The sequence below is a fragment of the Macaca fascicularis genome, chromosome 20 (assembly GCF_037993035.2).
Source record: "Macaca fascicularis isolate 582-1 chromosome 20, T2T-MFA8v1.1".
NCBI classification, from domain to species: Eukaryota; Metazoa; Chordata; class Mammalia; order Primates; family Cercopithecidae; genus Macaca; species Macaca fascicularis.
The window spans coordinates 84,282,779-84,304,274 of NC_088394.1; the positions used below are offsets into that span (position 1 = coordinate 84,282,779).

Consider the following 21,496-nt stretch of genomic DNA (forward strand, 5'->3'; position numbering starts at 1 on the left):
AACTTGCCCAGGCAGGTGCCAGGTGCCAGTTGGGACATCCCCCAACCCCCAGACAGAGGCACAGGGGCAAGCGTGTCATGTGTGGGCACCTGGGGGCTGAAGTGGAGGCCAGGGATGGAGATAGTGCAGCCAGTGGAAGCCACATGGGTAGAATTATGGCAGGCGTTTTTTAAGTTGTGCTAAATCCAGTGTTTCCATCTGAGCAGCAAGGCCTGCCAGTCTGGGGTGGGCTGTCCGGGGAGTGTGGAGAGGGTGTTCAGGGAGCAATGCCTCAGGGCCCCCCATCTCCGGGGTGGGTCCCATGAAACAAACACCTAGGAAAAGCGGCGCTAAAAATAGCTGGGGGGAGGGTGCGGGGGTGGCGGAGTCTGTAACCTAAGCCGCCCCAGCCTCCGGGGGGCAGACCCCGCGGCCGCCGGCCGGCGTCCGGCCTTCCCAGCACCCGGCCCAGGGCTGGAGCTGGCTGCAGGGCTGGCCCGCGGCGACCTGGGCAGGGTGGCGGCTGCTCCCTCTCCTCCCACCCCGCCCCGAGGCGCAGCGCGCGGCAGAGCGGCTCGGTGCCCGGCGGGCGGGCGGCCCGGGCGGGCCTGCGGTCGGGATGAGGACGGCGCCTCCGCTGCAGAGCGCTGGGGCGGCGCGGGCCGGGAGCTCGTTGGCGGCGGCCGGCGTGGCGGGCGGAGAGGGCCTCGGAGCGGAGGTGAGTGCGGATGCGCCACCCGGGCGCGCGCGGTGCCTGGGGACCCAGGGCTGGAACGCGGGGCGGGGGTGTCACCGGGCTGCGCGGGGGTCCCCGGCCCGGCTCCCGCTCCTGCGCCCTCGGGGGCCGCTCCCCGGCGGGGCCGGACCCTCCCAGCGCTCGCGGCGCCCGGCCCGGCTCCCCGGACCTCCTCCGCCCGGGCCCGGACGTGCGGGGCTGCGAGCGCTGGGGCCCGGCGGGGGCCGCAGCCTTGCCCGGAGCGGAGCGTTGGCAGCGCGGGGTCCGGCTCCGCGGACAGTTTGGGAAGCGCCCGGGCTAAGTGCTGGCGGGGGCCGCGGAGCGGGGGGCTCGGGGAGCGGGGCCTCCGGGCGGGGCTGCGGGGAGCGGGGCCCGGGCCGCTCCATTCATCGCGGATCGGAGCGGGGGTGCCCCAGCCGCCTCCTCCGGGCCGCCCCCCGGGCGTGCTGGCCCCGCGGCGCTCCGAGCGCGGCACAGGCTTGCGGGTCGGCGGTGTCAGCGCCCCGGACGGGGGTGGGAGCTTTGGAGCCGACCCTGGGGGAGACCACACCGCGCCCCCCGCCCAGCCCCGCGCACCCCCAGAGGCTTTTGCAGAGCCGGGAAGTTGGCTGGACGTCTAGACCCGTGGGGACGCGGCGCCCCGCGTGGCGGCGGCCGGAAGGGAAGGCCAGTGGGGCTCGGGGGACTCCCGCGGCCACCCAGACCTTGTCCCTGCACCCTGGGCCGAGGGCGGAGGGGCCGCGAAGGCTGTGGGGCAGCTCGGCTGCCAAGTCCGCTCCTGCGGCGGAGGCGGTTAACTGCTTCATCCCCAGCCGTGAGCCATACTGGGCAAAGGGAGTGTGCCACGTGTTATTACGTTTAATCCTTACGTCCTGAGATCCGTGTTAACCCACATCTTAGATGAAGAAACTGATGGTCAGAGTGGGCTGATGCTGGGAAGTGAGCACAGCACGCGGTAGTGTCGTTGACAGCCCCTGCCCATTCTGCCAAGAGCAAGTCTAGCTCCCTTCTGCCGGTCGGTGGACAAAGGTGTCTTGAGGCTCTCTCAGTGCCCAGCCTGTCCTAGGTGCCCCCAGCACAGCCTAGAGCCCTGCATTCCTGAAAATAAACGAGATAAACAGGTAAATGCCTGGACAGCGTCGGGCGTGAGGGCTGAGCAGGGAGCTCAGAAGCGGGGCGGAGCTGCAGTTTTAGGAAGGGCAGCCAGGCACCCTCGGAGGAGGTGGCCTGGGAGAGACGTGCCTTCCATGCCATGTGCCTGGCAGGTCCCAGACCACAGGACAGAGCTAACCAGGAGCTGGTCATTCTGCCCTGCAAATAGAAAAGAGGGAGAAGGCCTGGCAAAGAGGAAGGCCGGGGCCTTCTGGAAGGGAACCCAGGGGCTCTGCAGAGTCTCAGCTTGGGAAGCGTAGGTGAAGGGTGTGTGGCTGTAATGCCCCGAGGCTGGCAGCCCTGGGCAGGCTGGCAGCCCTGGGCAGTGTGCAAACCAGGAAGTCCCAGGATTTCAGGGTCAAGGGAAATTTTGGGGTCACGAACTTCAACATCCTCATCAGTGCTTCGGTCTCCACCAGACCGTGCCTCCAGGTTACTGACTCTGCTTGAATACCTCCGGTGACAGGGAACTCACTCCCCATCACAGCAGCTTGTTCCAGCCATTCCAGCAGTCCTACCAGCTGGAATGCACTTAAGCTGGAACATGATGAGAAACTCTGCTTCAGGTTGCACCAACAGCCTCTCACCTGTTCTTTCTGCTGATTCTGGTCCATCATCCTGGGGCAGCAGGCAGCACATCAGCTCAGCTCGTCCACATGGCTGCCTTTGGAGAATTGTAATAGAGATGATCTCCCCCTGTATGCCTAATCTCTTCAGGTCATTTCTGACTTGACATTCCAGGTCAGGCCCCATCCTGCCACCTTCCCCTGGGAGAAATTCAGTGGGTTTCTGCCCTTTCCTCATGTTTGTTGAACAGAAGTAAACCTGAACATCAGGGTGACCTGGAAGCAGAGATGCCCTCCCCTTTCTCCTGGAGTCTTGCCACCACCTATGGTGTCCTAGATATCAGGCCATGGTAGATTCATCTGGAGCCCAGATGCTTTCAAGACAAGCCCTCCACCCTCCCTTCTGGTTCTGACTCCTACTAAGAATTTGGTTACCAGCCGGGGGTGGTGGCTCACACCTGTAATCCCTACACTTTGGGAGGCTGAGACGGGTGGATCACTTGAGCCCAGGAGTTTGAAGCCAGTCTGGGCAACATAGCAAGACCCCATCTCTACTAAAAAACAAATTAAAGTAAGTTAGGCAAGCATGGTGGTGTGCACCTGTACTCTCAGCTACTAGGGAGGCTGAGGAGAAAGGATTGCTTAAACTCAGGAGTTCAAGGCTGCAGTGAACGATGATCGTGCCGCCGCATTCCAGCCTGAGTGATAGAGTGAGCCTCTGTCTCAAAAAAAAAAAAAAAAATTCTGTTACATTGCCTGCCTCCTTGTCCAAACATGGGGCTGACGACATGGGGAATGGCTGTGTAGTGGTTGAGAGTCCAGGCTCTGGAAACAGCTATTAGCCAGGCATGGTGGTGTGCACCTGTACTCTCAGCTACTAGAGAGGCTGAGGAGAAAGGATTGCTTAAACTCAGGAGTTCAAGGCTGCAGTGAACGATGATCGTGCCGCCGCATTCCAGCCTGAGTGATAGAGTGAGCCTCTGTCTCAAAAAAAAAAAAAAAAATTCTGTTACATTGCCTGCCTCCTTGTCCAAACATGGGGCTGACGACATGGGGAATGGCTGTGTAGTGGTTGAGAGTCCAGGCTCTGGAAACAGCTATTAGCCAGGCATGGTGGTGTGCACCTGTACTCTCAGCTACTAGAGAGGCTGAGGAGAAAGGATTGCTTAAACTCAGGAGTTCAAGGCTGCAGTGAACGATGATCGTGCCGCCGCATTCCAGCCTGGGTGATACAGTGAGCCTCTGTCTCAAAAAAAAAAAAATTCTGTTACCTTGCCTGCCTCCTTGTCCAAACATGGGGCTGACGACGTGGGGAATGGCTGTGTAGTGGTTAAGAGTCCAGGCTCTGGAAACAGCTACTAGGGGCTGTGTGGCCTTGACTGAGTGACCAAACCCCTCTAGGACTTGATTTCTCATCAGAAAAATGGGGAGCCCTCACAAGGGTTCGTGGGACGGGCTGGTGTGTGGAGCATCCTGGCATAGGCCTGGCACACCACAAGTGCTTGGTAGGTGCCAGCTGCTGTGGTCACATCCCATGGGTTTCAGGAGACTCCATGGGACCTGTGGAGAAGGTTCTGAGGATAAGAAAGACCTGAGTGGTGCAATGTGCCAACTAAAAGTCCAGATGGAGGCTGCCATAAGGAGCAGTGATGCTGGCAAGACACATGCAGCCCAGTCCTGTGGACGCTGCCTTCCCCATCTTCCCAGCGCCTTCTCCATCTTCCCTCCTGGCCGGCCAGCCCACCATTGCTTTGGTTCATTCTCGACTTGCAGGGCAGGGAGTAGACCTGAGAGAGTGTGACCAGCCCATCCTCCTGCTCACTGTGGACAGTGGCCACACTCGGTGTCCTGCATTCCAGGCCACAGTCCAGGCCTGTTCTCCTCCCTGACAAGGGTCTTCATGGGTCCATCTCAGGATGCACGTTCTCTCTTCCCACCTCCTGCCTGGGACCCCACCGTCCTGCCCCATCTCCACTGGCAACTGTCTGCCTTACTCCCCCAGACGTCACCCCACCCTCGTGGAAACACCCCTCCTCTCCCTGCTGCCCTCACCCATCCTGCATCCCACCTCCCATTGTTGGTGTCCCATCTACCCTGCAAGGCCGTCCGCCTTGATGAAGGTGCCCTGTTCAGGCTGGATCCCTTCTCCCCAGGCTCAGCAGGAGCTGGCTGGTGACTCAGAGGGTCCTGTCACATCCAGGGCCCTCTAGTGATTCCTTTCCAGACACAGCTCCATCCACCCACCTAGAGAGACCAGCCGCTCCCAGGTCGAGCCTGTCTCCAAGTGGCTTTAAGCTCCCGGGCCTCTCAACTGACCCCCATGAGCCAGCCTCGTTCTCTGATGGAGCTGACCTGCTACGTGCTGGGGGCTGGACGGAGCATGGTGGAAGGCAGGGGGTGGTCCCGTAAGGATGGGGCTCTGTGAGGTGGCCTTGGAGTTGCTCAGGGCCTGTTTCTTTGGCCACTTCCTCCCCATGCTCATCATTTGCTGATGGTCATGGTGGGGGTGGCAGATGCTGTCCTTAGGGACTGGCTGCAATCTTATACTTCGGAGCTAAGGACTTCCATTTCCCTGGGTAGAAAGAAAGATGGGCCAGTACAGTTGGGCAGGTTGTTCACTGCACATGGGCATCCAGTCCATACTCTGCTTGTCAGGCCTCCCCACCCTCCAAGACTGTGTCCACCCAGAGGAGCGCCTTGTGCTAGACCCCCAGAGCCCCCGCGGCAGCCCTGGGTTAGGTGTGGACCGCTGTCCGTACCCCTGAGGACCTTCCATCCTGCGTGCCTGCAGAAGCGGCCCCCAGTGGTCAGAGGGTCGCGGTCTTGGCCCTCATCAGGTGCTATCAGCCGTCCAGCCCTCTCATTCCTGTGAGTCCACGTCACTCCCAGTTCTGCCCCCTTGGTCTGGGTTCACCAGGCCAGCTTTGGGGCGGGGTGGGAGCGGCGGGCAGGACCCACCCCCGGGTGCCGGGGGACTCAGGCCGCAGTCAGCACGGCCTCCAGATGTTCTTCAAAGCGCGCCCCACCCCCTCGGCTGCTTGCGGTTGCTGGTCCTGAGTTCAGAGGACCAGAAAGTGAGACCAGCGATGACACCGGGGGCAGCTTGGGGACTGTAACCCGGCGTCAAACTGTAGGCTTCCTGCTCGTCACTCACCCCAGCCCTGCCGGGAGTGAAGTGAGAATCACCCTGTTGTTGAAAGGGAGCTGGCCTTGGGGAGGAGAATTCCAAATATAAGCTGCTTTTGACCCAGCGAGGAGAGTCCGAAGGCCAGGCTGAGGAGGCCCAGCGTGTCTGGGGAATGCTGGGTGCTCACCTGGCCCACCCTGGTATGGTGGACCTGGGGCTCCCACCACCCCGTCCCCCCAACACCCAGCTCTTGAAGCAAGAGGAGCTCTGCCCCCTGCTGTGGAGGAACTGCGAGCAAAGGCCTGTCTTCTCCCCCGCCCTTGCTCCTCCAATCAGGGTGGGTGGCCCCTCAAGTGGAAAGAACATGGGCTTGGGGGCCTCAGAGCTCTGGGGCCAAGCTTCACTCAGCCCTCCCAGTCACACCGCCAGGACAGGGCAGCCACGGCTCCCAGCCTCAGTTTGTATTACCAAGTGGGGTGCATGGTACCTGGAGTCTCTTTACAACCCCAAAGTGGCTGCAGAGGGGCTCCCCAGAGAGGAGAGCAGCCGAGCAGGCGCAAGGGTATGGATAGTGGATAGGCAGGTGAGTGGAGGGATGAGTGGGCAGTGAGTGTGAACTCAGCGGCCCCGGCCGAGGGAGCTGTGCCCAGGGCTGCTCCTAACACTCCCCATCCTCAGCCCCTCCTGGTCAGCGGGCCAGAGCCAGAGGCAGGATGGGGGACATTCCGTCCCTGGCTGCCTGCTAACAGCGCCTGTCCTGTCTCTGGGCTGTTCGCAGGGCCAGCGTCCCAGCCAGCGGCCAAACAGAGTCCGTATTCATGAGCAGCCATTGAGACTTCCCTACCGGCCGGGCACGGCAGCTGCCTGCAGAATGTGACCATTGGGAGCGTCCCTGAGCGGGGTTTTCCGCATTCCTCCGGGGCTGCCGGGCCAAGGTGGCTGTGTGTAAACAGAGCCTGCATCGCCAGGCCTGGATGTGGCCAGCCGGGCACTGCCCACTGGGAGGCTACAGAATGGAGCTTCTCTGCATTCCGGGCAGGGGCAGGAATGTGACTTGCTAAGATCCCAGCCAGAGGGGGCGTGGGAGCCAGGACACCCAGGTCTCCATACTGGAGGAAGCCGCCCCATCTGTAGAAGCCGGGGAGCCGGGTGCCAGGGCCGTCCTCTGTGCCTTACACCAACCCTTCGCTGTAGACATCTTTTATATAGAGAGCGGTAGAGCGCTCGAGTCACATAACCAACCGGTCTTCTACGGTGCATGCTTCAGTGGTTTTCAGGATACTCACAAGGTTGTACAAACATCACCACCATCTAGTTCTAGAACGTTTTTATCACCCCCAAAAAAACCCTGTGCCCATGAAAAAGTCACTCCCTGTTCCCCTCCCCCAGCCCTCAGCAGCTGCTCCTTCCTGCCTGTGAATTTAAGCGTTCTGGACACTTCTAGTACATGGTTCCTACACCCTGCTCTTTTGTGACTGGCTCTGTCACTCAGCGTCACATCTTTAGGGTCCATCCTTGCCATGGCGGGAGTCGGCGCTTCCTTCCTCTTTGCGGCTGAGCGCTGTTCTGCCACGTGGATGGAGCTAGTTTTGTGCACGCGCCCCTCCTCCGTTGGACACCTGGCTTGTCTCCACTGCCTGGCTGTTGTGAATCGAGGTGCCGTGAGCATTTGTGTACCGCTTCTGTGTGGGCACCCGTTTTCATCTCTCCTGGGCGGGTTCCTGGGGGTGCAAGTGGTTCGTCCCGTGGCCACCTTGGCCTTCAAGGAGCTGCGCCACTGTTTCCCACCATTCGGCTCCCACCACTGTGTTCTGTTCCGTTCAGCACCGTTCCGTTCCCACCAGCGTGTCAGTGGTGGGAACCTGTTACCCCGTCTCTGTGCATGAAGCAACCAGGCCCGGGGAGGGTGAAGTGCTGGCTCAGGACCACACGACTGGGAATGGGGCCGGGGTTCAAACTCTGCCCTGAGTAGGGAAATCAAGGCGAGGGAGTGAGTGGCTGTCGGGACCCCAAGGCCATGTCTTTGAATGACAGTGCAGTCCCCCAGGAGGCTCCCCTACTGTGCCTCCTTGGTCCCCTGAGTACAGCACAGCCCTCACCTCCTGAGCACTTACCTGTCCACTCTCCACTTTCCACACGCAGGGCCAGGTGCTTCCTCACAGTGAGCCTGCTGAAGCCCTGAGCGAGGCCGGGTCGGCCTGGGGAGGGCCCCGCTGCACTGCCAGAGATGACGCTGTTTGTCCTTGCACAGGCTCCTCCCAAGGGAACCACAGCCTTTTTCCAGGGTGGCTATGTGTCAAGGAAAAAGAAATAATCAGACTCTTGGGGGCCACTAGACACTGGCTCTGAACTGACACTGGTTCTGGGAAACCCAGGACATCCCTGTGCTCTCCCGGCAGAGGGGCTCACGGAGGTCAGGTGGTCACGGGGTTCAACTCAGGCCTGTCTCACAGTGGGCCCAGCAGGTCCTGGGATCTGTCCTGTGGCACCTTCCCCAGTTCTGGATACACATGGGAGTAGGGGCACCCACCAACTGGCAGGGGCCCCATGGCTTCAACCCCACAGAGGTCAGGGCACCTGTCCAGAGCCCACCCAGCAGGGAGCAGTCAGAGGAGCTGGGGGAGGAGGCCGGACTGCGTAACCCCACGTGGGGTCCATGAGTACTGTGTGTCTTCTCCAACCAAACAGGAGGCGGCTGCTCTGCCTGGGAACCCCACTGCTCCTCCTGACCCACGTCTCACTTGGATACAACCTCGAGGGCCCTCAGTTTCCCCTTCCTAGGCAAGCTGACTTTTCCTGTGCTGTCAGCTACTCAGCTGGAGGAAACAGGAAGCAGGTACGGCCACAGTTCTAACATTCAGACGCCGCCGGGCACTGCCCCCAAGCAGCCCCTCCAGAAAGCAGAAGCCGGCAGATAGACTAAGGAGACAGGCCAGTGTGTGAGGATCCCACAGAGGCTCCCTGGGGGAAGGCATCTCTGATCTGGGTGGCTTTTCAAGGGTGACTGGGAGTTCTCTAAGCACGCCAGATGGGAGAGGGTATCCCCAGCAAAGGAAGCAGCGTAGGCAAAGGCACAGAGACACATTCCTCTTGGCAGAACTGAAACCTCTGGCAACTCATGGTCAGCAGTTCCGAAAGACCCGACCCAGGCAGCCGCCGCACCACAGGCCCAGGTGAATGGCCTGCGTCGTCCTCTCCAAACCAGGCTGCTGTCCTGGCAGTGGTACCACCTCCGGCTGCCGGCTGCCCACGTCATGCAGTCGCAGTTGGGAGGTGTGCTGTAGAATCCCACTGTGCCAGCTGCTGCCCGTGAGACTGTGGGGAAGTCCCCCACAGCCTCAGTTTCCCCACCTGTACAGTGGAGTGATAAGGTGTGGAGAGCACCCCAGTGGTGCTGAGGCGGCACAGGGTACCATGTGCAGGGTCTGGATGCCAGCCTCCAGTGGAGCGTGGAAAGAGCTGGGCAGCACACAGGGCTGGGATTCGAAGCTGCCACCTCTCGCTTGGCAGGAGGGGCAGAGCCAGGACAGTTGCTCCATGTGACTGCACTTAACTGGCTGCATTCCCCAGGTCCCAGCATCTAGAGGATCAAGTCTGACCCTGGGCAAAGCCCTGGGGAACGGCAAATTCAGGGCCATCATTTTGGATGGACTGTAAGGGTTCGCTGTCTCTGCCACCCAAGGCAAGGGGCATCCCTCTCTAGCTTTGGGGTCCTCTTCATCAGGTGAAGGGCTGAGTGGTCCCCAGCGGCATGGGCCCAGTGCCTTGGGATCGGGAGCCTCTGACCTGTGCAGGTGGGAAGGCTCCTGGGACAGGTAGGGTTGGGGGACAGGAGGCAGCAGGGAGCAGTGCGGTCTGTGGCCCACCGCGAGCACCTGACACATCTTCAGAAGATGCAAGGAGACAGGCTCATGGCAGCCACATCTCATCGGCTTTCAAGAGAAGCCTAACTGAACTTTTCTGTAACATCTCTTGGCTGGAAATTTTTACGAGCATTTTGAACCCTGTGCAGGCTGGGTTTGCAGCCTGTGGGTCAGAATTCACCAATAGAAATAGCTAGAAAGATATAGTATAATATGATATACAACATAATGTAATAAAGTATATATAATATAATCTAAAGATATGATGTATGACAACCTGTCATATAATACAGAACATGATACAGTATCATATTATGATACAGATACATTATATAACATGATACAATATCTTATGCAGGCTACAAACTCCAGCTATACAAGTGATTTTATAGCCACATTAAAAAATACATAAAGAAACAGGTGAAATTAATTGTACTGTATCTACAACATATCCTCATTCCACCATGTGATTGATACAAAGATCAGTGAGTTCACGTTCTCCTTGCTGCGCTCTCAGAAATCACCTGCGTTCTGCACTTGCATCGCGTCTTGATTCTGGCCAGCCATGTGCAAACACTCCGTGGCCACGTGTGCCCACAGCTGCTGCATGAGCAGCTCAGCCCTGCACCCAAGGTCTCTGAGTGCCCTTGTACCTTGCAATCCTGATGCCAGACGCCTAGAATAGGTGCCTCCTCCCCGGCCCAGCCTTCTCACACCTGACAGCCTTCTCTGTTTTCTCCGGGAAGCCGCACTCGACTTTTGTGTCCATCATGGACCTCTTTCTTCTCAGAGAGTTAGTTTCTTAAAATAGGGTCGGTGGGCCTGGATCAGACCCCCTCGGGGGCTGGTTAAACCACACATTCCCAGCTAAGTTGAAATCACTGGGGCAGGGCCTGGGGTCTGCATCTTAGGCTGCTCTGGTGATTTTTACCTATGTTGAGCTTTGAGATCCTTGTAAAGCCTCATCTCTCTGTCCCTAGATGCTGTTTCAGGCACCTGATGGCAGCTGCTGTCCCCAGACACCCCACTTCCTTGCTCACCACCAGACCGTTTTGCTCTTGCTATTCATCCCCACCTGGAATTCTTGGAAGACTCCTATTCATCCTTCAAAATCCATCTCCAACATTGCCCTGCCTTTCCTCCCAGAAGGCCTCCCTTCTCCGGCAGATTTCCTCCACAACCTCCCTTGCTCCTTGTAGATGTGTGGTTTGCATGCTGGTCCTGAGCCCCTTCCCAGGCAGGTTCCCTCCCCAACCTCCCTTGCTCCTTGTAGATCTGCAGTTTGCGTGCTGGTCCTGAGTCCCTTCCCAGGCAGGTTCCCTCCGAAACCTCCCTTGCTCCTTATAGATATGTGGTTTGCGTGCTGGTCCTGGGTCCCAAGTCCCTGAAGCACTGACACCTGCTGAGGGTCATTGACTGTCACCAGCTGAGTCCCGGAGTCCGCCAGGTCCTGGCCCAGACGGGCCTCAGAGTGTGGATGTGGGATAAATCCAGGCGTGTGTGGGTGGGTTGGTCTCTGCAATCTCAGTAAACATCTGGCTGCAGGGCCTGGCAGGAAGCTGACCTCGTGGGTACCACGCGGCTGGCAGCTGTGGTTGGTCTATAAATACATTCTAAACGCGGACCAGCCCGTGTGCATTCCTGCCTCGCCCGCCCTGGAGTGCCCTCCCAGCGGAAGAAAGGCCGCCAGCGGCCCTCCGCGCCCGGCCAAGCGGTCACTCCCGGTGAGTGGGAGCAAGCCCACAGCAGGGTCAGCCCAGGGCCCGCGGCATCCGATTGTTAGCTGAGTGCTCAGGGCCGGCCTAGAGATGGGAGCTGCATTTAGCTCTGGGAAAGGCTGTCCACACCAGCAGCCTGCTTTGCTTGGATGTCTGGGCTGTGTTTATGCCGCACCGGTGCCTGGGGAATAATTAGAGTCTCCAGAGGGCACCCGCGGGGGCCTCCCGTAGTCGGGAGGTGCCTGGGACCCAAAGCCCTGCTGTGCCCTGTGGCCCAGGAGCCCATGGAGGAAAGAGCGGGAGTGGGAGTTGGCTCGCCCCAGTGCTGAGCTGCCTGGGCAGGAGGAGGGGCTCAGGTGGGGGTCAGCCCTGGAGCTGTGGGCTTTGTCAAGGTATTTTACACCCTCAGCCCCAGTTTCCCCACCTGTTCCCTGGTGTCACAAGTCCTGCCTCCAGGACACAGGTGACAACCAGCAAGGCTGGCAATTGGTCTGAAAGCCAGAGGCCAGGGCTGGTGTGTGGCGACCGTCGCGGTTCCAACCGCAAGTAGGGCGGACACTGCCTCACCAGTCTCCGGCCAGCAGCTTGGAGGGCATATATCCAGGAGAGGTCACTGGGGACCCCCAAAGGGCGAGCCATGCTGGGGCCTCAGGAAGGAGCGACTCATGCTACACCTGCGCTGTCCGAGAGGGGCGGGGTTTGACACGTCTACACCTGCGCAGTCCGAGAGGGGCGGGGTTTGACACGTCTACACCTGCACGGTCCGAGAGGGGCGGGGTTTGAGCCACACTCAAGTTTCAGGTGGTCAGTGGCTTCAGATGAGAAAAGAGGTGAAATGAACTGTAATGATACATTTCATTTAGCCCAGCATAACCACAATAGTTTCATGTTAACATGTGGTCTGGATTTTTAAAAATTATCCGTGAAGCATTCTGTGTTCTCTTGGACTCAGTCTTTGAAGGTGCCTCCTGGTCGCATCGTGAGCACAGGAGGTGCACATGGCCAGGCGCCCTGAAGGACAGGCCTGTGGGGTGTGAGGTGCAGCTGACACTCCTGGCCCCTCCCCAGGTCAGGCCTGGCATCTCCGCTGCCACCTGGTGAGCTTGTCAAATGCTGGGGGTACCTTGTCATTTTTTTGGCCCTGGAGGCCAGGAGACATCCAGGTGTTCAGAGAGTGAAACATGCAGCGCCTGAGGGAACAGGGGGCTCAGGGCCTCTCAGAGCGTGACAACAGCATGTGGAGTCCCCTGGACACATCAGAGCCCTGTCACCATGGCTTTCATGTGGTCCTTGTGGTCCCCACAGATACCTGGGCCCACCACTGGGTGGGCACCCAATCCTCTTTCCCAACCTGTACTCACCCCCATCCCTCCCTGCTCTGCGGGACAACTTTGCTGTGTCTTGGCCCCAACAACAGCTTTGCCCGCATCAGCCTCTCCACTCTGGGATCTGGGCTTTGCTGTCATGTCTTGGCCCGTACAGTCTTAGGTTGGCTCAGGTGCCCCCCCGCCACAAGCAGTGAATCAGCCCCAGGGACCCTTCTACTTTGAGGTGAACTCTGTAGGCAGAACTTCAGAAAGTTGAAGCCAGGAGGAACTTTCTCTTGTAGCCATTGACAGCCAGCCAGGGAGCTCTGTAGGTTGGTGGGTATGTGGATGGATAGGTGGATGGGTGGGTGGGTGGATGGATGGGTGGATGGATGGGTTGGGTGGGTGGGTGGGTGGATGGATGGGTGGATGGATGGGTTGGGTGGGTAGGTGGGTGGATGGACGGATGGATGGATGGATGGATGGATGGATAGGTGGATGGATGGGTGGGTGGATGGATGGATGGATGGATGGATGGATGGATGGATGGATGGGTGGATGGATGGATGGATGGTTGGATAGGTGGATGGATGGGTGGGTGGATGGATGGATGGATGGATGGATAGATGGATGGATGGATGGATGGATGGATGGATGGATGGATGGGTGGATAGGTGGGTGGATGGATTGATGGGTTGGATAGGTGGATGGGTGGATGGATGGATAGATGGATAAATGGATGGGTGGGTGGATGGATGGATAGATGGATGGATGGATGGATGGATGGATGGATGGATGGATGGATGGATAGATGGATAGGTGGATGGGTGGGTGGATGGATGGATAGATGGATGGATGGATGGATGGATGGATGGATGGATGGATGGATAGATAGGTGGATGAGTGGATGGATGGGTGGATGGGTGGGTGGATGGATTGATGGGTTGGATAGGTGGATGGGTGGATGGATGGATAGATGGATAGGTGGATGGGTGGGTGGATGGATGGATGGATGGATGGATGGATGGATGGATAAGTGGATGAGTGGATGGATGGATGGATGGATGGATGGATAGATGGATGGATGGATGGATAGGTGAATGGGTGGATGGATGGATGGGTGGATGGGTGGGTGGATGGACTGATGGGTTGGATAGGTGGATGGGTGGATGGGTGGATGGATGGATGGGTGGACGGATGGATAGGTGAATGGGTGGATGGATGGATGGGTGGATGAATGGGTGGATGGATGGATGGGTGGACGGATGGATGGATGGATGGATGGATGGATGGATGGATGGATGGTTGGATGGTTGGGTGGGTGGATGGCTGGATGGCTGGATGGGTAGGTAGGTAGAAAGATACACACATATATACAGATATTATTGTGTGTATACCTAGGTAACATATGTTACACATATTGTATAAATATATAATTGCATATATGTACAAATGTAAATTATATAACTGGTATGTTATTGAGTTTGGGTGTGCCACTCTTGGGTATGACATACCAGGCACCTTGCTCTGACCTGCCCAGGTTCGTTGGTGTCGGGGATCCTCATGGAAACCCTCTGGGTAGATAACGTTATAATGTTATAATTCCCACCTGAGGCTCACAAGCTAAATGCCTCACTCAGAGCTGTATGACCAGCAAGGAGAAGGGATCAAAACCTGGAGGCAGAAGCTCTAGAGTCTGATCTTCACTCTATGCTGAGCCATTCCAATGCCAGTAAGAGCTGCCACCATGCGGGGTGCACATGGCACAGGATGTTGACACGCATCAGGCAGGCCACACATCTGGCCTGGATGGATCAAAAGCCCATGCTGTGTTCAGACAGGCCCCATGCCCGTCCTCTGCACTTGTCCCAAGGGTCCTGACCCTGGGCCACCCAAGTGAACTGTGGAGTTATCCCCACTGCAGGTGACAGCCTCCAGCCATGTGCCCACAGGCAGCAGAGTTTAGGTCTGAGGGCAGACCCAGGACCATCTGTCACGTGTCCACTCCACGTCCCTTCTCCCTGTTATCCTACCCTCAGTGTGACAGTCAAGCTGTGTTTTTCAGGTGCTTGTACTTCGGGTCTGTCAAGTGTGAGTGATAGAAACACAACTCATAGAACACAATAGAGAATTTCTTGGCTTGTGAGACTGAAAGGTCCATGGAATGATGGACTTCAGGCAAAGCTAAATCCAGGTTCTCAGACAGTGCCGGTGGGGGTCCACCTCTCTTCATCTCCTGGCTCTGCTTTTCTGCACATCAGTTCCAAACTCAAGAGACCCTCCTGCAGGGAGGCCAGGCAGAGACTCCCCTGAAGGGAGGCCAGGTGGTGACCCTCCTACATGGAGATCAAGTAGAGACCCTCCTGAAGAGAGGCTAAGCAGAGACTCTCCTGAAAGGAGGCCAGGCGGAGACCCTCCTACAGGGAGGCCAAGAAGAGACCCCCCTGCAGAGAGGCCAAGCGGAGACCCTCCTGAAGGGAGGCTAAGTGGTCCCCAGGGCTCAGGCCTCCATCTGACCTGCACAGCAAAAGTACCTCCTCCTATGAGTTCCAGCGAAGGACCCAGGGAAGCCTCTCATTGGCGGACCCGGTGCCCACCCTCAAGCGATCACCATGGCCCTGGGATGAACGTGGTGCCCTGGCTTGTGAGACTGGGCGATGCACCCACCCTGGGACCTGGGACAGGGTCAGCCCCACTCAGGGCTTGTGGCCTGGGAGTGCCTTTCCTTCATCATCTCCCTCCCTCTGCCACGCAGGTCTGCCTGCCCCCGTCCCAGCTAAGAAGACTGCTGGGGAAGGTCGGCTAAAGGAGATCGATGGAGCTGGCAAATTTCAGGATTCTCAGGGGGTTAAAGGACAAGGTCGTGTATCTCAATGTTAGCAGTCTTTGCCCCACCATATAAATCCAAATCTGAATATTTATAGAGGCATATATGTATGTGGTGTGTGTGTATATGTGCAATGGATGGATGGATGGATATAAATAAGAGATAGATAGATAGATAGAGAATGATAGAGACACATAGATATATATATAGATATATACGCGAGGAGAAAGAGAGAGAGATTCTCCTCTGTAAGATCTCTTCTTCTGGTCATTTGAACGACGGTGTCAGTGTCAAAGAATGTTGGATATCCCCGCCCTGGACAGCCTCTGACTCCCTGCATCCCAGACACTTTGGAGACTGTGCCTGGGAGTGAGAGTCAAGGTCAAGAGAGGAACTCAGCTTTTGCTTCATGGCCTGTCATCAAGCCCCTGGTGTCAGGGGCCTGGCTGTCAGGTCCAGGGTCAGAGGTTCTGCCCTGCCCAGAGCTGGGCACAGGAGATGGTGCAGCTCCTCCTCAGCCTGGCAGGGCCAGGCCTCCATTAACCTCTGGACAGGGCCAGGTCAGAGAAAGCGAAACAAAGCACCAGAAAGTGCTGGAGGAGGTGATCTCTCAACAGCCTCTGATCCCTGCCCCCTGCTGTGGTGTCAGACGTCCTGGCTGCGATGTGCAGCTCTTTAGAGTGACGGGTGGGGCTGTGCTCCCTCCACCACCCTCCTCACTACTGGTCCTGTGTTCAGGTCACACACGCAAGACACCACGAGCCACAGACTAAGGAAAACACATGAGCCACGGACAAAGGGAACACGTGAACCACGGATGGAGGGCCACATGAGCTGCAGATGAAGGGACACATGAGACACAGATGAAGGGACACGTGAGACATGGATGAAGGGACACGTGAGACACGGATGAAGGGACATGTGAGACACAGATGAAGGGACATGTGAAACATGGATGAAGGGGAACCCATGAGCCACGGATGAAGGGACATGTGAGACATGGATGAAGGGACATATGAGACACTGATGAAGGGACACGTGAGACACGGATGAAGGGACATGTGAGACACAGATGAAGGGACATGTGAAACATGGATGAAGGGGAACCCATGAGCCACAGATGAAGGGACATGTGAGACATGGATGAAGGGACACGTGAGACACAGATGAAGGGACATGTGAGACATGGATGAAGGGACACGTGAGACACGGATGAAGGGACATGTGAGACACAGATGAAGGGACATGTGAAACATGGATGAAGGGGAACCCATGAGCCACGGATGAAGGGACATGTGAGACATGGATGAAGGGACATGTGAGACACGGATGAAGGGACATGTGAGACATGGATGAAGGGGGAACCCATGAGCCACGGATGAAGGGAACATGCGAGCCACGGATGAAGGAACATGTGAACCAAGGATGAAGGGACATGTGAGCCACAGATGAAGGGACACCTGAGCCACGGATGAAGGGACATGTGAGACATGGATGAAGGGGGACCGATGAGCCACCGATGAAGGGGGGTATGTGAGCCATGGACAAGAGGACATGTGAGCCACAGATGAGGGGTGTGTGAGACACGGATAAAGAGAACGTGTGAGCCACAGACAAAGGGAAATGTGCCACAGATGAAGGGGGCATGTGAGCCACAGATGAAGGGACATATGAGCCACAGATGAAGGGCTGGTGTGAGCCACAGATGAGAGGACACGTGAACCACGGCTGAAAAGGGCATGTGAGCCACAGATGAAGGGAACACGTGAGTCCCAGACGAAGGGACCTATGGGCCAGCAGGATGGACTTGGACTTGGATCCTTCGCAGTAGCCGAGGGCGTCTGGGCTGGGATTCGTGACCAAAGGTCAGGGCAGATCTGAGGAAAGTGTCGCTTTCATGGGTCAGGGACAAAGCAAACGATGACAGTCACTTGTCTGCACTCACGGTGACCTGCACCACCTCATTTCATCCCCACAGCAAACCACCACCCCCACACACAGGGGTCTGTTTTTCACGTTGTTTAACAGATAAGAAAACACAGCATAGAGACGTTAACCACTTTCAACTGCTGCGTAACAAGCAGCCCCACCGCTGAGGTTCACACGGCAATGGCTTCCCATGTTCCAAGAGTCTGAGGTTGACTGTGGTGCTTCTGCAGGTCTCACCTGGCCACCCAGGGGCTGCATGTGGCTGGCAGTTTGGGAAGCAGCCCAATGGCCCAAGAGCCTCTGTGTGTTTGCCTGGCAGTCATCTGAGGCTGGGCCTGGGCCCCTCGCTCCCCTCTGCTCCCTCATGTGATGGCAAAGTCTCCAGACTCACATGACATCTGCCGCATCCCAATGATCAAAGCAAGTCTGGGGCCAGCCAAGTTCTGGGGACAAGGATACACTCCATGTCTGGATGGGACACAATGCAGAGACTAGGACCACATTCAATTACTTGCCCAGAGTCACAGGTACCAGATGGCAGTGTTGGAATTTAAACTGGGCCTGTGGGCCCACAGGTCACGCAGGCAGATGCCCGTGGGCCAGGCAGGAGGGGGCTGCGTGAGAAGCCCAGGTGTGGGTGGCAGGGGCAGACAGAGCCACCCTCATGGGACAGCCAGGCCAGAGCAGGGACAACCTTCTCACAAGAACCAGAAACGAGTGTCTGTGGTGCCTCCCGGCAGCTCAGAATCACCTAAAACCAAACACTTTCGATGGCAGAACACACTTGCTGGGGACAGGTATGAGCTGAGGCCCCACATATGTGAGCTGCCCCCAGCCTCACTCCTGCAGCCTGAGCCAGCTGTGCGCCCCTCTCTGCTCCGGATGGAGTTCCCAGTCTCCCAGTCTTTCCTTCTCACCCGAGGCCCAATCTCGCAGGAGTGCACAGGAGGCGTGGAACCTGGGACAGCAGCCAGGGTGGCAGCCCCTCTGCCCGCTGCTCCTCCCCAGGGCTCTACCCAGGGCTGGGGCCACCTCAGGAGAAGCAGATCCCTAGAGCGGCAGACTCCAGGAGCTCTGGGATCCCATGCGGGTCACTCCACCTCCCTGGGCCCGGACTCCTCGTTGGGAAAATAGGAGCCACCATCGTGCCTGCCTCACAGGATGAGTGAGGGCCGGCTGAAGCGTGGCAGGGACATGGGGTGAAGGGAGGCAGTGTTCGGGCCAGCCGTTCATCAGCAGCAACTGCCATCATGCCATCACTGGGGAGATGCAGAGCCGACAGCCCTCATGGCAAGTGAGGACGGGCACCCAGCAAGGAGGCTGGCATCTGGGTCAGCAGGCCCAAGTGCGAGCTCCGGTTCTGCCCTAGCTCACACAGGACCCCTTCTGCCCTCCTTGGAGCCTCAGCGTCCTGTGGCCCCACCCACGAGAGCCCAGCAAAATGTGCCCAGGCCTGGCAGCTTGAAGCCCTGCTGCAAAATTGGCCTGCTGCAAAAACGGCTCCATTTTCCAGATGGGGAGACTGAGGCCCTGCCAGTTCACACCTGTCAGAGCTCCCAGTGCTGCTCGCAGGAGCTGGCCAGACCAGGAAGGAGCACAATCCCAGAGCTGCTGTGGGTCTTGGAAGCAGTTTGCTCGTCCCTGCTTTCCGGAACCTCTAAGCCAGGCGAGCCCAAAGGCCTTCCTGGGACCAGGGACCCAACTGCTCCACATCAGTCCCTCCTCTCAGCTGTGAAAACAAAGCAGCAGCAACGGCTGGACCCAGAGCTAGCTCTGTCCCCATAGCCATGTGGTCGGCAGTGCAAGGCCCCATTCCAGAGGCTGAGGGCAAGCTGGGATGGCACCCAACGGCCGCCTGTGGGTCGACAAACAGTCTGTCTCTGGGCAGGTCACCCCACCTCTGGATAAAATGGGGAGAATCTCTTCAGATCCTGTTCACAGGATTACCTGGGAGCATCTTCGTAACACCAGGACAGTGGTTACCACAACTAGTGACCAAGCAGAGGGCCGGGGGGTGGCCAGGGGCAGGAGATGTAGGGGCCCAGAAACAGTCCTGCTGAACAACAGGCCAGGGGTTGCTTCTGTGGACTGGAGGGGGATAGAGGGGTATCCACAGAAGTAAAAAGAAGAGGTCATTGTCCCCCACCAAGCCTGGTCCCTCCACCCCAGCCCCTCCCTGACCCTGGCTGATGAGGCCCTTGGACACTCAGTAGTCTCAAGCAGAAAAGTACGTTCAGACCCCCGAAGGCTGGGTACAGTTTCTCTCTCCCATGGGACCCAGAGATGACCAAGGGTAAATGCAAGAGAGGGGCAGCTTATCTCTTCTCCCAGCATTGGGGCATGCAAAGCAGTAGAAGACAGTGCCACGGGAGCCATGCTGTCCAGCCTAACAATGTCAGGGCCTCTCTGGTTGAGGCTGGGCAGTGGGGAACAGTAGGGCAGTGGCTTACTCCAGGATGCCACCGCACCTTCAGCCCTGCAGTAAGCCAAGGGCTAGAATAGAGTACTTGTAGGCCCAAGATCCAGATTCTAGTCCTGATGATGGACAGATGGATAGAGGGATGAATGGATGGATACGTGGGTGGGCAGATGGATGGATGGATGCTGGGGTAGGTGGATGGGTCAGTGGATGAATGGATGGATGAATGCATGGGTGGATGGATGGGTGGATGGATGGATGGTGGATGGATGGATACATGGGTGGATGAATAGGTAGATGGACAGGTGGGCAAGTGGATACATGGATGGATGGATGCTGGGGTGGGTGGATGGGTGAGTGGATGGATGGATACTTGGGTGGATAGGTAGATGGATGGATAGATGGATAAATGGATGGATAGATGGGTGAATGGATGGATGGATGGATGGATGGATGGGTAGATGGATGGATGCATGGGTGGATGGATGGTGGATGGATGGATAGATGGGTGAGTGGATGGATAGATGGGTGAGTGGATGGATGGATAGATGGATGGATAGATAGATATGTGGGTGGATGGGTAGATGGATGGGTGAGTGCATGGATGGATGGATGGTAGATGGACAGGTGGGTGGATGGATGGTGGGTGGATGGATGGATACGTGAGTGGATGGGTAGGTGGATGGGTGAGTGCATGGATGGATGGATAGAGAGATGGTAGATGGATGGGTGGGTGAATGGATGGATGGAAGGGGGAATGAGTGGGTGGCAGATGCTGGATGGTGACTGCAGTCTGCCAGGCATTGTGCCAGGCACCAGAAACACAGTGGTGACCCTGTCCTACTCTACCGTCTCCTTCCGGAGTGTCCTGTCTAGTGGAGGAAGCAGATTCACCAGGTGAACAGGTGGATCGAGAACTCGACCCCAGTTATGCTGAGGATGCTGAGTGCTGTGAGCGGCACCATGGCTGGACCGTGAAGGCACAGGAGTGCAGTGGAAGGGAGGATGGTGAGGAGACAGTCTGGGGGTACCAGCATGGGGAGAGGATGCTACCTAGGCCATGTTGTGTTCAAAGGCCCCTGTGGAGAGGGACAGTGTGTCCCTGCAGGGGCCTTGGTTTCCCTCTGTGAGTAGAGACTTTCCCCAGATGCTGGTTTCAGCCCAGACCCCTTTGCTGTTGACCTGGGTCTGCCCCCATGGTCAGGGCTTCCACCATCACCTGCTTTCTCAGGGCCCTCTCTCATGCCAGGCCAGCCCTGCCAGGATCTGAGGGCACAGAATGGGGCCCGGCCCCCGCCCACCTCTGGACATTATTCCTCCGGCTCCAGGGCCTCTGCTGAGCTGGGCTCATCTCCCACTAAACTCCCTTATGCACTTCATCTTACCAGTGGGGAAAACTGAGGCAGGCCAGGCTGGGGCAGCGGCTGACCCAGGGTCACTCCACCAGTCAGGCTTTCCCTGGGCTCTGCTGATTCTTCCAGCTGAGAACCACCCCCCCGGAAGAGGAACACCCCATCAAAAGGCCGACCCGCCCTGGGAAAATGAAGCAGCAAATGGCAGCACCTGCCCTGCATACCAGATGCCGTGCACCTGCAGAGTGCAGATGCGAGGGAGACACGGTGCATCCAGGCACTTTTAACTTTACAAGGCCCAGACACTTAAGAAGGAGAGGCACGGGAGGGATCAGGGAGTCCAGGAGAGAACCTTGGGTGGAGGCCGAGTGCGGTTGGGAGCCCGCGGCCAGTGGCCGTGCCGGACGCTCCTGTCCGTCCATTGCCAGGGCTCTGTTCCGCAGGGTGGCCATGCATCCTGGTTGCCCAGAACAGTCCCTGCTGTCTCACACCTGTTCTGGGTGAGCATTTACCCTGGACTT

At 57.8% G+C, this 21,496-nt stretch overlaps 1 protein-coding gene across 1 annotated transcript in view; it reads left to right on the forward strand.

Annotated features, from left to right (window-relative positions):
- The first annotated feature begins 401 nt into the window (after positions 1–401).
- Positions 402–21,496, forward strand: part of ZNF469 (zinc finger protein 469) — a 57,982-nt gene continuing 36,887 nt past the window's right edge. The window contains exon 1 of the mRNA XM_015443250.4: positions 402–697. The gene's annotated coding sequence lies outside the window, so the exon portion shown is untranslated. The remainder of the gene's footprint in view (positions 698–21,496) is intronic.